Source organism: Silene latifolia, chromosome Y (genome assembly GCF_048544455.1).
Source record: "Silene latifolia isolate original U9 population chromosome Y, ASM4854445v1, whole genome shotgun sequence".
Lineage (NCBI taxonomy): Eukaryota > Viridiplantae > Streptophyta > Magnoliopsida > Caryophyllales > Caryophyllaceae > Silene > Silene latifolia.
In genome coordinates this window covers 42259777-42277075 of record NC_133538.1, presented here as the reverse complement: position 1 = coordinate 42277075, position 17299 = coordinate 42259777, and the positions used below count along the sequence as shown (strand labels likewise).

General features: G+C 36.9%; 1 long non-coding RNA gene across 1 annotated transcript; it reads left to right on the top strand.

Annotated features, from left to right (window-relative positions):
• The first annotated feature begins 316 nt into the window (after positions 1-316).
• On the top strand, positions 317-1460 carry LOC141627415 (uncharacterized). The gene is made up of 3 exons (XR_012536987.1): positions 317-636; positions 849-1145; positions 1266-1460. It is a non-coding gene; the product is annotated as an uncharacterized LOC141627415 (long non-coding RNA).
• The last annotated feature ends 15839 nt before the right edge of the window (positions 1461-17299 follow it).

Here is a 17299-nt window from a genome sequence, read left to right as displayed (position 1 = left end):
TATTCATGCTCACATGGTCAGTACACTTTTTCAAGGCCTAGCTTCAAGTAAACTTGAAATTACTAACCTTCCCCTTGGACATGCGCATTTGGGTTTTGATATGGTATGCTACAAGTTCTTCGATAGAATTACATTATATGCAGCAGTTATGGAATGTGCGGAGACATTATACAGGTTCGGGCAAAATTATACTGCTAATTTGTGTACACCGTTGATGCATATGGTCAGGGCAAAATTACAGCTAGTGGTTCATATCAGTGAAGGGAAAGTGGCTCACATCGTTATTTTAATCATTATTTATACTGTGATTCAGGTTTGTGATGACTTTTAGTTCCCAATTCCAATTTATTTGTACTATTGTAATCGACTTGAAGCATCTATCCTTTTACATGAGTGAATTTTAATGTGCTTATTTTTTTATATTATCGGACTATTTAGCTGGCTTTCTGGTTGAATTGGTTCTGTTTTGATGACAGGTGATGAGATTTGTGCACTATGCTTGTAGATTGGGGATCCATGGTCCTTTTAGTTGGATTTTTCTTTCTCGACCTTGCATCAGACTATGAACTTCCTTAAAAGCTTGTTGAATAGTTTAATGCTGGTCCAAAACCCGTTTATGTTGGTTTCGGTAGCCTGGTAAGTCTATCTCATTAACTGCAAATGATATGCATGTTGTCAAGTACCAGACACCATCGTTAGAGTGTGGTAATGTGCAAGAATTTAGTATGTGTTTATTGACAATCAGACATATGAACCATTTAGCATCAACCCTTCCTAAGGTTCTTTGGCTGTTTTATTTATCTTACAAAGACTTGACATTTAATTACGGTTTTTTTGATAATGTTCAGTATAATCAAGAGCCTTAGAAAATTACTCGGATAGTTATGACTTGGATAGTTGTTGACGCACTGGAAAGAACTGCACTAAGGGGCATCATTAACAAGGGATAGGATGGCTTGGGTTAAATTGTAAGGTTTTTCCCTTCTCTTTTCTCATTTGGCAGGACTGTAAACCTATCACTAATGTTGCTGTGAGGGCAGAAAGAGCTTTATCTATTTTTTTATGTCACAGGTGGCTGAACTAAAGGAATCTATATACATATTGAAAAAATGTGCCCCGACCTTGTTGAGGATCCGCACATTCAGGTGACTGTATTGCTAGTAGTTGTGATACTTAAAATACAGTAATGTATGTGTCTCGTTAGTTATATAGGATCTTCTATGTTGATATTTTGTTTTCTCGTTAACTTTGTTTTGTTGAACCAGATTCTCTTGGTAATATGTCCAATGGGAGATGAGCAAATCTGAGGCTGCCAAGTAGTCTTGTCTCTTCGGCCTTTTTTTTTTAAACAATTAGTCAGTTTACATATTGATTTATATTTTTGTATAGGTTAGTCGTCTAAGTAAATTTGGCACATTATGTTGATGAAAGTTTTTTGTAATTGGCTTTGGATAACCGATTGATTGTATACATATATTTTTTGTTGATTATGGAATCATTTTGCATTGTCATCATGTGTACGACTAATATGGGCAACAGCGTAATATTTTTTTTTTTATAAAAAATAATATTTATAGACATCGGATTTTTGCAAAAAACTGATGTCCATTGATCAAATAGACATCGGTTTTCCTTAAAAATCCGATGTCCATTGATCAAATAGACATCGGTTCTCCAAAAAATCCGATGTGCAAATTTTAATGGACATCGGTTTAAAATCCGATGTCCATTAATCCACAATGGACATGACCAAACTCTACATCGGTTGTGTATCCGATGTCCATATAGCGAAAAGTCCGATGTCCATCACAAGTTTTGTAGTAGTGATCGGAGTCAATTAGCATTTTTGTGATGAAATAGGAAAGTTTGGAACCGAGTTTAGAATAAAAATATTCTGCCCAGGTGACACTCGACCGAGTTCGCCATGCACTCGACCGAGTGGTCGCCTACTCAACTGAATCAACTCCTACACTCGATCGAGTGGCCTGCCTTGAACCTTGTTTTGTTGATATTCACTACAACTAATTGTCACTTGCGCCACGAATTATGCCACGGAAATTTATAATTCGTAAATAAATTCTGCTTAGTCACGGGAAAAACGTATTCATTATATTGGAAAAAATTTTATGCCAGGAGATAACTTTTCTCGTGACAAAAAGTCACTTGCGCCAAGAATTAGGCTACGCCCGTGGCAAATAATCATTTTAGCCACGATTTATGTCACACCCGTGTCGAAATTTTATTTAGCCATGAAATGTTCAGTGGCAAATATTTTTTTAGCCACGAACTAACAAACACCCGTGGCGAGTATCTTTTCCGACTTAAATTAAGATATTTTCATGTTAAGGCAAACCTAAATATTGCTTGCTTAAAAAAATACAAAATCTAAATGAAATTTAATCAAATATAAATAATATGAAAATACATTTAAATATAAAATTTTGGAAACACTTTGATTAATTTAATTAATAATTTTTATTGTTTTATTTACTTTAACATGAAATTTTAAAATTTTATAAACTTATATGTAAGTAACGAAAATTTTATCGTCTAGATTTTATAATTTTTTTTACAAATCACAATTATGTTTTATAGGTTTTTTAAAACATTGATAATTTAAGAAATTTATTTTAATATATAATTTTTTTTATTAAAGTCGTGAATTTCTTTTACTTTATTAATTAAAACTTTATAATCTTGAATAACAATTTTAATTGATCGTATCACATTTAAAGACATAGCATATCAAATTAAATAAATAATTTATTTACTATCTATCTCGGAGAAATCTAAAAATAATATATTGTCGAACCATTTCATTCAAAATTAGATTTAAAACTTTATTTGTAAGATATTTATAGAAAAAATTGAATTTGAGATAAAATTTAACTTTTTGAGAAAAAAAATTGGGAAAATTTTTTTAGGACTGAAAAAGAAAAAACAATTAGATTACAAAATTGATTAAATAATATAAGTGCGATAAGAAACGAAAGTAAAAAAAAATGATCTACCACAAATAGTTTAAGAAAAAAAACATATTGGAAAAATTATATAAAAGTTCAATATGGAGAATTTTTTTTCATTGAAAATGGGCACATCATAGGAAAAAATATAGAAATTATAATAATTTAAAGTCACATGTGCAAATAATGTGAAAATTTTGAGAAAAGAAACGATAAATCATAACAAAGAGAAATCAGTTTAATAAAATAAACGATTCTGTTGTACGACAGTATTTTTCGTGTTTTTTGGGTAAAAAGTGACTACCTTTTGGTTAATAGTGACCTGTTAGATTTAATTCGAATTGAGACTATAAACTTCATACTAAATTATTCGGTAACTGTAGAGCGGAAGCGTACCTTAATTCATGACGAATGGTTGGGATGAACCGCCTAAAAGACGGTCTTTGGATTAGGTCTTCTAGTAGACACACATACCTCAGGGATCTCCCTACTGATGAGATGCGGGGAGATTAGGTTATTGTATGATACCAACGACCATAACCCAGGTGACTTGTATATAGTCTCCTTAGTCTAATGCGCCCATCATGCATTAGAAACCTAATGGGTATCTACACTTAGATAATAGTCTGACCCATACTTTTTAAGAAGTAAATCAGCCCATATTTAATACACCGTACTGGATCACTTAGAGTTTTCCAAAGTCGGGAGTGTGTTTTGTTGGAATGTTGGCTAAGGAGATCTAATACTTCCTTAACTCCATCCAATACTCTTTTACGCTTTATATACTTAAATGGTCCACAAAATTATGTCATGCACGTTTTTTTTTCTTTTTTAAATATTTTTTTTACGAGTGTCAATAAAGCGTAATGAGTTAAATGAGGTGTATGGTCAATACAATATATATATAGGGGGGGTTCAAACCCGTAATCTATTGTCACGATACCTTTATCTTAACAATTAGACTAAGACATCTTCAGTGGGGAATACAGTGTTGCGGGTTTTACAAATAGGGCAAATAGGAAAAAATTGACACAACATGAGAGACATGAAAAAAAATTTACTTCCTCTTTTTTATCACAAAAATACTCCCTCCATTTTTTTATATATGACGTTTTGCCTTTACGAGGTAAGTCTTTGACTTTAATATTTAAAAAAATATATTTGTTCAAAAATTATAAAAATGGTACCATTACATTTCTTATGAAAAACTCTTTCATATGAGTATCCATATCATAATATTTAGTCTTATATTTTAAGAGATATTGAAGAGAGAAGGGAGTATCTCGAAATGTGAGAAAGTTATATATAAAAAAATAGAGGAAGTACCATATTATTCGTACTCCTCATCAAGCTAAGAAATAACAGCAAGTCTTCTAAACAGTTCCAAAATAAATTTATATCAAAGCTCTTCTAAAATTTTAGATAAAAGTAACAACGTTGTAGTAAACATGTATGAATTGCGGTGAAAGAATACACGTTTTATGAAAATATGTACGAAATTAAAGAGTTACTTTAGGTTATGATCAACAATAAAATGATCATGAAAAATGCATAAATGGGCACCAAATAGTGGTCTCTCAATAATGCATAAATGGGTATCAACGAGACTTTGTCTTCCAAGTTTTGGTGAAGAAATAAATACACATCAAACTTGATATTACTACATAACTGGAGATTGCTGAGAAAAAAAATAAGATTATTTATGTAATTTGTCTTATTATTAGCTACCTCTTTAATTTTTAGGTATTGAAGTCGCTCGCATACACAACGACCAATTCCTTTACTAGTATTAGAAAAAGTCGTCGAGTGGTTCAGGATTTAATTAAAGTGAAGCAAAGGTTCTCAACTTATGTTAAGTGTAACTTTTTTTTTTGGTATTTTATCTAAGTCTCTGAGCCACTCACTAACTTTGTTTACTACCGGTATTCTTTTCTCTCCTTTCTTTTTTTCTAAGTTTAATGTTGAGAATTAACCAAAGACATATTCTAACATATAAAAAAAACATGTCATGCATGTATGCAACAAAGAACAATATTTTTTTTTAACATAAAAGCTCTTTAAATTACATTATATGATATTTGTATTAAGCTGCGTTGAAGTGCCCTCTAGTGTCTAAGCCCTAAGGAGTGCCCAAAATTTTAAAATATTAATTAAAAATTATACACCCCTTGTTAAGTATTCGACATGTATTTCTGAGTGCCCTGCCAGTGTTGGCGTCTGATATGGTATCAGACATACACATGTAAGATGGTAGAAGTGTTTGTGCTTTCTAGATTGTCACATCTACCTTTTCCATGTTTGACAATGCGCATTTTACATCCATAATATTTTTCATTCCATATTTGTAAACATTATAAAAAAATTAATAGTTTTAACTTACTTCTAAAGTCTAATCAAACAAGTTTCCACATGAATATATGTTCTCTTATATATTAGAAGGAATTTTGAGGATTCTTCTTTGAATAATGTCCAAAAAAAGCCAATGCGACAATTGGTTATAAAGGGAGGGAGTAGTAAAATGAGAGACTATATACTTAATAGGCTAAGTCGTATCCCAAATCAAGGTAATCCCTAATGGACACTAAGTAATGTAGATAATGAATTCAGGAGTCGAACACGCAAAGAAACGCAATTAAAATGCTTATTATCTATGGAATTGATTCTAAACTAGTGGATCACATATTGATTAATTTGATAGAAACCAAGACAAAAGTAAATAAGACGAAATTAAATATAAAACAAGTCTAGGGTTCAAGTCACAATGAATATTAATTCGGGGGATTTAGAGTCGATCATATGAAAAAGACATACTACAAAATGGTGCAAATTCGGTCAATACAAATATACAATACGCCCTTTAGATCAGTAACTTAGCATCTATTCACTATAACTAAGTATGTCTACCCGATTAATGTAAATCGGTCCAAAGGAGATTGGCATTTTCAATTGCATTTACTCCCTCCGTACCACACCAAAGGTGTGGACAACGCCCGCGGGAACTGCGACCGCGGGATCCACAGGGGGCATTATCGACTCGAGGTTCTTTCGAATCGAATTAAAACAAATTAGAGTCCCCACCAAGTTTTATGGGAACTTAGAACCGTTCAAGTCAACTTTACACCTTTCATCGGAAAGCATAAAGCCAATCGACTACGAGTGATTAAAGATAAAGACTTGTACCCTATATCACTCGATTTGAATGACTCTCGTAATCCAATGGTATTTAGACGGATCCACAAACCATAGATCGTGAGTAAGGGGTGAGGGTACGTGTTGGAAAGCCCATAAGGACACCTAACCCCTCCCGTCGATGACGGCCTCTACTAAGTCAAGTATCGGATTTCAAACAAGGTCGTAGCTACTACGATATATGATATGCAAACATCGTTCTAAAACCCTAACATGTGACAACAATTTCTATGTCGTTTAATGCATGAATACTAACTTTGTCAAAGTTGTTTTAGCATGTTGGTTGATTTGAAATAAAAGATGCGCAAACACGGCTTAGGAGAAATGGGGGAGCCATTGGGATCTATCCTATTACAACCCGGGCATTTCATGCCGACACAACGAGAAATAAATTACAACTCGATCTAATTACAACAACTATCGTAATTACTTTGACTCGGATTGAAATAAAAACTATATACATGATAAAAATTATAATACAAACTAACAAAATACAACTTAAACTATTACAACTTAACAAATGAAACAAATGTAAATAAAAAGGTTAAAGCTAAGTTATATTGATTAATGATGTTAGCCGAATTAATAGTTAATAAACAAATGAGATTAGAATTAAACTAAACAAATTAAAATAAATAAATACAAAGGCTTGAAATAAATTAGGTACAACTTATTAATTAAATTGAACCCAACTTATTAAAATTATTCACCAATCCATATTTATTAAAATAGGATTAGTAAACAATTAAAGAAACAAAAGAAGAAAAGAATTTAAAACTGGCAGACCCATTCAGTACACGGATCAGAAGTCAGACAGACCCGTGCAGTGCACGGTTTTTTGTAGAAAAACAAAGCTAATTACTTTTTAATTTCGAAATCAGTAAAATAAATTATGGAAAAATTCATTAAATTGAATTTACAGATTTTGAACCATAAAAAAATAAATTTTACAAAATTAGAAATAAATAAAACAAATTAAAGGTTAATTAATTACAAATTGAATTAAATAATTACGAACTAGGTTAAAAACAGTTCTAAATTGTCAACGAGTGCAAATGGGAAGGTGCTAAACACGCACTTCCATGCTAGCGAGAAAATTAGTGAAAGGGAAGATAAATTCAATTAAAAATTAGAAGATTGCAAATTTCATTTACAATAATGTTATTTTAATCCTACGATGCCTAATGAATTAATGAACTAATTTGAGGCGATAAATTAATCGAAATAATTGTGTGTAACGTGGCCTACTATTACTATGAATGAAATGATCAAAGTTAAAACAAAGGTACAAATAACATACTACGTCAATTAAATCGATTTAATTATGTCCGATTCCAAATACGAGGATATGTAAATGAGTAGGGGATACGACCGACCAATTTGGCGGATTTCTTTCCCAACGCAAGTCATCGCGGGTATTCAGAATGGCACTTTAACTCATACTCGTACTATACTAATGTTTCATAGTTAACGATGTTAGACGATGTAAGAGTATAATATATAAAATAAGCGATAGAAAAACAAATAAAAAAACGAAATAAAAAGGGAAAGAAGGAGGATTTGATGCACCCTCAACCGACATGTATCGTTGACACCGTCTTGGGTCGTAATCGATCGTAGATTTTATCTCGAGAGGCCGTCGTCGACGAAGACAATTGAAATTGAATTTTGAAATCACGGAACAACACATTCAAAAGGCAGACTTCAGCAGCGATTTTCAATCACTCACCACGACTTCATTTCTCAACGATTTTTCAATCCAAAAATGTTTTGGAAACTAGAAAGACTGAATTTTGTGAATATGGAAACAATCTGAAAAATTTTTTGGAAACTAGAAAGACTGAATTTTATGAATATGGAAAGAAACCAGAAGTTTTAATAGGATTTGAGCACGAGAATCAACGCCAAAGACCACGACAGAAACTCTAAAACAAGATTTGTGTCCCTGTTTTCAAGCGGCTGTCACGGCTTTTTTTAAGGGTTTTTTGGACGATTGATGGTTGTTATTTGCAGTATGATGTAGGGAGAAGTTAGAGGAATGAAAGTGTGGTGGAGAGGAGGAATTTATAATGAGTTAAAGTAGGGTAAAAGTAGGTTAGCCGAGAAGAAGAGCCGTCGGGTTGCTTGTGTTTGTCTTCGACGTTGACTGCTCTTTTCGTGGATAATGAGCTAGGGTTTGTTAGGGTTAGATGCTAGGTTACTTGGGGATTAAGGTAAGGATGAATGTAGGCTAGGTTTAGCATGAAGGGAGGGGAATTTGAGACGAGAATAAGAGCATACACGGGCGAGTTCATGCTCTGTTTTGGAGCTGCTGTACACGGCTGTTTTGGCGAGGTTTTGGGGTCGGTTTCTTAATGGGAAAGGTACTAATAAGTGGTATAGGATGCGGGTATGTATGTAGGTATGGTAGGAAGCAGGTTTGGACGAGTTTTAAACGGGTTTGGGGCCTGGGTTTGAGATCGAAAAAATAGGGGACTGAACTCGTGTTATTACGGGTTGTTTGTGGTGGGGTGGAGATTTGGGTCGAGTAGGAGTCGGAAAATAGAGCCCAATTCAAGATGAAAACGAGCTCAAAATCGCGTATAAAACTGTAGTAAAAAAAAAAAAAAAAAAAAAAATTCGAGCTCTTCAAATACGGTTCATAAAACGATTTAAATTGATTTTTCAAATCACTTAACTAAAGAATGATTTTTCAAATCAAATATCTTTATTTTCAATAAAATAAACTTAAGAAAATAAATTCAAATTAAAACAATAAAATGAATTCACTTTAAAAAACACATTAATTTAAATATCATTTAAATTAATAAAATACTTCATCGACTACGCCCATTCTACGCCGTAAAACGAGCTCCAAATAATGACAATGCCAACTAGCAAATACATGTCATCCTATCATCATCGGGTGTTTCTCGGGTTTTCTGTAAATTCAAATATCGACAGATACGGGTATCTACAGAGCCCCCACTTTGACCGAGGCTTGAATAAGGCGAAAGTCAAAGTATACCCCAAGTCTATCGAACTGAGGATTCCGCGGGTCGTTTAAAGTCCCTTAGACTTGCGTATATAAGCTCGCCAGCCACAAGAAGAGACCATACCTAAAACTTCGTTGGGATTTGACTTTTGCTTCTGTTGCGTCAAATTATCATCATTGGTCGTCGACCCATAAACTTGCACATATGGTGGGTTGAGCCTTATCCTTAGGCGCCTACGTATCCGTTTCTGACGGAATCAAACCCGCGTCGTAGTTCGGCAACTGCTAACCCATGCTCAAAGTTTACCATCTGTTGGCGTTTGTCCAAAATTCATCTGCTGACATTTGCCCAAAATTTATCATCTGCTGGCACTTGTCCGAAATTCATTTGCTGACACTTGCCCAAAGCTTATCATCTGCTGGCAGGTGCCTAAATTCATCTGCCGCCGCTTGCATCATTTGCTTTCAGCTACGGAAGTCTTCCATTTCATACTCTTGTATTGAATTGAATTCTTGGTGGATGTCATCCTTTACGTCTTGATAATGGTCTCTGAAGCCTACGGCTTCAGAGCCCCCAGTTTGCAATGGCTCTAATGTCGAAGACTTTAGAGCCCCCAGTTGAAGCATATCCTGCTACATTTGAAACACAAAAACATACTAGCAATAATCATCACATAAGCACAATTGGATCATCGATCTTAAAATTAGATCATTTGAAAGATTGGGTCATCGACCCGAAAATTGAACACGTTGAAAGTCTTGAATAATTGGGCCATCGACCCGAATTTTGAATTTTGACATCACTTAGCATGTTGGGCCATCGACCCAAGGTTTGAAGTTCGGCGAATGCTGGGTCGTCGATCTAAAATTAAATTTGAATGACTGGGTCATAGACCCGAAATTTGAACATGTTGAAAATTTTGAAAATTTTGAATAATTGGGCTATCGACCCAAATTTTGAATTTGAAATGAATCACTTGGATGTTGGGTCGTCGACCCAAAATTTGATTTTGAACTCTGAGGTTTGATCCGTGACTTGAAATGTACCATAATTCGCGAAAAGTTTTTGAAATTTCGGAATTCTGAAATATTTGGCATTTTGAAATTGAACCTTGATAGGTCAGCAGGAAATACGACTCAGACACTCTATATGACCCGTAAACAACGTGGGCGTATGTAGATACCCGTATCCGTCGATATTGGAATTTATAGAGAACCCGACAAACACCCGATGATGATAGGACACATGTACTCTTTAGTTGTCATTGTCATTATTTGGGCTCGTTTTACGATGTAGAATGAGCGTTGTCGACGAAGTGTTTTATTAATTTAAATGATATTTAAATTAAAGGTTTTTTTAAAGTGAATTCATTTTATTGTTTTAATTTGAATTTATTTTTTAAAATTTATTTTATTGAAGATAAAATATATTTTTGATTTGAGAAATCATTCTTTAGTTAATTGATTTGAAAAATCAATTTAAATCGTTTTATAAACTGTATTTGAAGAACTCGATTTTTACAACGATTTTATACGCGATTTTGAGCTCGTTTTCAACTCGATTTGAGCACGATTTTCGAAGCAAACTCAAGCCAACTCTTGACCCATAACCCAGCCCATCACTCACCCTCATAACCAGGCCCTAACCCCTTCCACAAACCCGTCCTAAACACTCCGCAAACAGCCCACACAACCAACCCTTTCCCTTACCCGTGTTCAGCATTGCCAAGCCCCAAACCCGCTCCAAACGCCACTTAAACCCGTGCCCATTAACCCTAAACCATACCCTAGTATCCTACCCATATTACTCTAGATTAACCACCAAGAAACACCCCTCCTAAACCCTACACCAGCTCACGAAAGCCGCTGGACAGCAGCAGCGAACAAGAGCAGCCCGACTGCTTGTGGCTCTCTTTTACCCTACTTTAACTCCCTATAAATACCTCCCCTATTCCATACATTCAGGTCTCTAAGTTCTACACACATAATACCGTGACTCACCAACATTAATCTCCACAAAAAAACCCTAATTGCCTCTCAAAAACCTCGACAAAACCGAGACATCCAAACTGAGAAACAGTTTGTGTCTCTCTCGAAATACCATTCGTTACCCGTTCAAATCTCCATTAAAATTCGAGTTTCTTGTTCCTAATTAACCATATAACATCCATCTAAATCTTAGACAAAGATTTACGAGCCAAATTAACCTTGAGAGTACACGAATCCCCTCGAAAAACAGAGTGTCATACACTTTGTTTTCGCGGCTTTTCCTGTCTGTCCAGTTCTGTTTGTGCTCGTTTTTCGTGCCCAATGACTTAGAAAGAGCGTGGTTTGTTTTAAGATCTTTGTTCTAATCTCTTTCTAGTTTTCAAAACATCTTTTAAATCTAATTTTCACCGAGAAACGAGTGAGAAATTGCAGTTTGAAAGTCGCTGTCCAGATTTACCAAAAAACGTGTTGTTGCTTTGTTCCTTCGTCGACGACGACCTCTCGAGATAAAATCTACGATCGATTACGACCCAAGACGGTGTCAACGATACATGTAGGTTGAGGGTGCATCAAATCCTCCTCTTCTCCCTTTTATTTCTTTCTTTTTATGTTTGCTTTTTTCAGTTCGTTTTTACTTTGTTTATCGTTTGATTTCGTTAACTATGAAACTAGTTAGTTTGAGTACGAGTTAAAGTACCACCATGAACACCCGCATTGACTTGAGTCGGGAAAGAAATCCGCCACATCGGTCGGTCGTATCCCCCTTCTCATTTACATATCCTCGTGTTCAAGGTAGGACATTAATAAAACGAATTCTAACTTTGTTCTTCGCTTTTGACCCCTCGCTTGTTTCGTTCAATTCGACCTGCCCTAGGACCCTTCGCATGTTAGTTCGACCTCTGATTGTTATCATATGACTCATTTAGATGGCATTAGATCGTTTTAATAACCTAATTAGACATGTTAGGTGACATCGACATAGCCTTCAAAATCGATTAACAATTCTATAACCTAATTGAATGCATCTCTCTTTTCACATGTTTTCTCGCTAGTATAAGAGTGCATGATTAGCACCTTCTTATTAACACTCGACAAGTTAATTTAACTAGCGAACTTGACCTAATTTGACCCTTTAGGCCGTGTAGAGCACTCGGTTTTAGGCGAAGCCTTCTGACCTCTTTTATCATCGATTTCTAATGTGTATCCCATATCGCTTTGTGAATCTATCTAACCTAATGAACCTAACCTAGGAACTAGGATGGCCGTGGCTTGGCCGTGGGTGTGTCCGTGTCTTTTTTCTTTCTTGCTTCTTCTTTATATCATTTGTTCATCGTTGCTTCGTATTTTGTAATTACCTTTTGTTTATCGAGTCGTTTCTCGTAATTCGTTTGTAATTAGTTTTCTATTTGGTCGAGTCAAATGATTTACAAAAACCTTAGTCTTATTTGGTTAGATAGTTGTACTCCAATTCATGTAGGAGCGTAGTAAATCGCATGTTGTTTAAAGCGACATGGCCCGATTTATGCTAATGCATGCTTTGGTGTGTGGCCTAATGTCTAATTCGATGAGATTAAGCGAAAGCACGCATTATGAGGTGTGACCCAAGGCCGTGGGTTATGTAAACCGTGGGCCACCCCTTTGTGCACGTTTTCCTAGGCCGAATGGCCATGTGTCGTGTATGGTGTCGTATATAGCAATTGTATTTAGATCGAGTTGTATCTCTAATTTCTCGTTGTGTCGGCATGAAATGCCTGGGTTGTAATAGGGTAGATCCCAACGGCTCCCCCATTCCCCTTAAGCCTTGTTTGCTTTGTTTTGTATGTTGTTAGATCAATCAACCCACATGCTAAATTACAACTTTGACAAAGTTAGTTTAGTTGCATTTAAAACGACATAGAAACTGTTGTCACATGTTAGGGTTTTAAAACGACATTTGCATATCATATATCGCAGTAGCTACGACCTTGTTTGAAATCCGATACATGACTTAGTAGAGGTCGTTATTGACGGGCGGGGTTAGGTGTCCCATGGGCTTCCTAACACGTACCCTCACCCCTTACTTAAGATCTATGGTTTGTGGATCCGTCTAAATACCATTGGATTAGGAGAGTCATTCAAATCGAGTGATATAGGGTACAAGTCTTTATCTTTAATCACTCGTAGTCGATTGGCTTTATGCTTTTCGATGAAAGGTGTAAAGTTGACTTGAACGGTTCCAAGTTCCCATAAAACTTGGTGGCGACTCTAATTTGTGTTAATTCGATTCGAAAGAACCTCGAGTCGATAATGCCTCCTGTGGATCCCACGGACGCAGATCCCGCGGGCGTTGTCCACAGTTTGGCGACTACGCTGGGGATTAGAGGACTAGTTACACTTTGTTTCTAGGGTCTTTTCCTCCGAGGTGAAACTTGAAAAGAAAGTATTGGAAAGTAAAACATTACTCGTAGTGCTACGATTCATGCATAAACCCTTAAGGACTTTCCCGGGCCGTCTCAGCGCTTTTTTGTGACGCGTGGGGGGCGACGTCCCACTATGCCAGGTGCTTGCACATTGGTTGCTTCCGCTCCGCCTCGTCGTGGTTCTTGAGGGTGGGGATGCTCTTCTAGGTACTCTACCTAAAGGCCCTTGCTCTATTAGACCCAAAAGGACGGAGGGCATAGACCTTCTTGTAGAAGACTTGCCGAGACTTAGAAATGTCTAGGAGCATACATCCTTATAACATGAGAATGACAATGTGCAAGGTGATCTCCCGAGTCTTTTTTCAAATTTTCCATGTCAATTTCAAAACCGAACTTTTGAACAACTTACTTTCAAAATAACATGGTTTAAAAAAAAAACCCGGAATGCTGCCCAAGTAGGACTAGTTTTTTTCGGCCCAAAATGAGGTTTTATAGCCGGCATGCTGCCCATTTTAAATCTCATTTTCAAATCGATTATTCGTTTTTTTTTTCAAATTCAATCCAAAATGCCTCTCGAACCTTAACCATGCATGAAATGCGTCGAGTCGTGTCCGGGTCCTGGCCGTGTTTGGCTAGGCGTGTCTCATCTCAAGTGTCTAGAACACGACCTTGTTGGGTCGCCCAAGCTCACTTCTTGGGATTTGAGTCATGTTGGTCTACCTTTTGGTCTAGGACAGTCCACAGAAACGTCCAAGCTAAGCCATTGTGGACATTTCATACGAACCTAAGGACTATGTTGGTCCAATCACAGGTTTAGTCACACCGAGTCCAGTTTAGAATCGAGTTATGATGGCTTGGGTCATGTCGTTTTGTCGAGTCTAAAATGAATCGAGGTCTGGATCCAACCGTGAGTCGAACCATTTGGTTAGCTCAGTCTTAAGTCGAGTTTTTGTTTGAGTTAAGTTGGTTTCGTGTCCTTAAGTATGCAGGGGCTCTTACATTTGAATATTGACTCAGTTCGGGGTTTTCTTGTAGAAAGGCCGCCAAAAACCCGACTTCAAGCAATGGAAGATGCTGTTAACAGACTCACTGAGGCCGTGAACCTCACGAGGGCGAGAATGGATGTGATAGAATCAAAGCTTGGTGAAGATTCCCCTTTATCTACCCCACCTCTAACTGATCTGGAGAAACGGTTCAAGTTCATTGAGGACCATCTGAAACTCTCCCAGGGGAAGAACATCCACTACGAAAATGCTAGGGCCTATGCCCCAGTTTAGGATAAGTTACCTACAAACATGGTACTCACTGATATCCCAAAGTTTAAGGGCACAGAAGATCCAGTCCACCATGTTAAGGCCTATAAGGGGTACTTAGCACTGAAGGGAGCACCTGCTGACATGCTCTCTGAAATTTTCGCTCAATCTCTGGATGAACACCCGAAGGCGTGGTTCTACAATCTGGACCTTAAGAACTTCCCTACTTTCGAAGATATCACGGTGGAGTTTTGTAAGCACTATGCTGACAACGTCGAGATTCGGACCAATATAAGAATGCTAGAGGTTATGACATAGAAAGAAAAGGAAAGATTTACTGAGTTCCTTGCAAGATGGCGCGCTGAAAGCGTGAAGTTAGCCAAGAAGCCTGACGAAGTTGAAATGGTAGATAAGTTCGTATAGAATCTACGACCTATTTACCGCAATGCTCTGAAATACCAGAATTTTGGCTCTTTCAAAGAATTGATAAGAATCAGGATAAAGGTAGAAGATGATATCATAAGGGCAGAGGCTGAAAAGCTGAAAGGGTACCAAGGGGCCTAATCGTCTAAGGCCAAGGCCCCAGCAATGACCCATATTGATGAAGCCATCAATCTCTTAGAAGGGCAATCGAAGAAGTCGCAGCGCCAAACACCTAGGGCATTCACCGATATCGGATGCACTTATACATACGCTCTCCAAAGGCTCATAGCCCAAGGAAAGTCAAGCCTATTGGTCCAACTCGAACCCTCCCGCTGATCAACAAGGTAAATGGTATAAACCAAATGCCTACTGTGCCTTTCATCAAGGGAAAGGCCATGATACTGAAAGGTGTTATCGACTGAAGCATGAAATCCAAGACATGATTGAGAATGGAACACTCCCGATCCCAACTGTTAAACCCAATAACATCACCAATCCATTTGGCGATCACACTAACTTTGTTTCTGTCGAAGACGGTGTCGATTATTCCCATCTTATCCGCCCATGTCACTTGAAAGGGGTGTTTATCGGGAACATATTTGTGGATTGCTTTGAATCCTTGCTAAACCCGAAGAATGAAATTCAAGTCGGGAGTCTTGCTCTAGAATGTACTCCTCTCGTTAACGAAGTTAATAAAAGACAATTCGATTCACCAACTTTCATCACTGGCGTAGATCCTCAGAGGACTACCTCGGGATGGAGGCCGACCATCAAAGGGATCAAGGACAAGAGCCGAGCATCTAAGCTGACAGCTGAATAAGAGAAAGCTCAAGACCGGATTTGAAAATTATGAGTCGGGATCTATTTTCTTATCTTAGTTGAGTCGAGTCTAGGACTTTATTTTCTTGAAGTTGAGTCGTTTGTTCCGCGATGACCTAGGGTGTGTCCTAGGAATCGTTCCTTCGAGTCTGTTAAGAATTTTTCATTCCAATAAAAGTTGCAGTCTCGTTTCCAAATATGTCTTGTTTCCAATCCTCAATCATTCTGGAAGCATGATTAAATGCGCAACACACTCAAAGGCATCCCTGGGGTAGAAATATGTCCCGTTTCAAAATGTAAGGTACACTAGGATCCTGTGTTTGATTCCTTTACCTATTCCATGTCTGGCGGTAGAAAACCTCCATCAAAACCATTATGACAAGCTTTTCAGATGATTCTAGGACAAACCCGGACTAGCTCCTTATTTCCCATGCCGATGACAGAAGGTAAGCCCATTCCCCAACCAAATTATCCCATCTCGAAGAGAGAAGAGATCAACCCGTTCTAAGAATGAATTGTTAGTTCTAACCCAATTTAGTTGGCGAAGCCCAGTTTTCAAGGTGTATCCATTTGTGACTGAATATAAGACCATTTTCAAAGAGAGAAGAAAAAAGATGAAAAAAATGAAAAGAAGAAAAAAGAAAAAACGACAAAGAAAAAAAGGAAAAAAGAAGAACAAAAGAAATAGAAATGTCTAAATGTTGATCGAATTTCAAAGGCGAAGCCAAAATGGTCAGGTAGTGCCATCAGCAGTCATCCATACCCCTAAGTCCTTCCCGAGGCATTTATGAGGGAATAGTTAGGGATTCTGAGAATCAGTTAGCTTGTGTTAGTAAACCCAAGCCTTTAGGATCCAGACATGGAAATTTGAACCCACATCTTCCAACCCATTTGTACTCGGGTTTCATCAAATCTGAGACACCATTTCCATCCACGTTATAAGTCATAGCCATTGGCCTTAACACCACAAAATGAACCTTCAGAATGATGGTTTATCTTGCGAACCTATTTTTACCAAGCTCCACATCCCAAAGAACCACAACCTTTTGTACCAACCCTAGACACGAGATTTAACGGTACTTTACATGCTAGAATAGGATATGACATGATACCTTAGGTGAAACCTTCGAGTGTGTACACACAATCAAAATGCCAATTTAATGCACCTTGATCGAACTACATTGGATTTTATTTCGCTCCACGCGAATACGTAGGCAGTCCTTCAGAATAAGGGATTCAATCCACCCATCATCCAAGTTGTCATCTTGTTGGTTTCTTACGGGTCTTAAC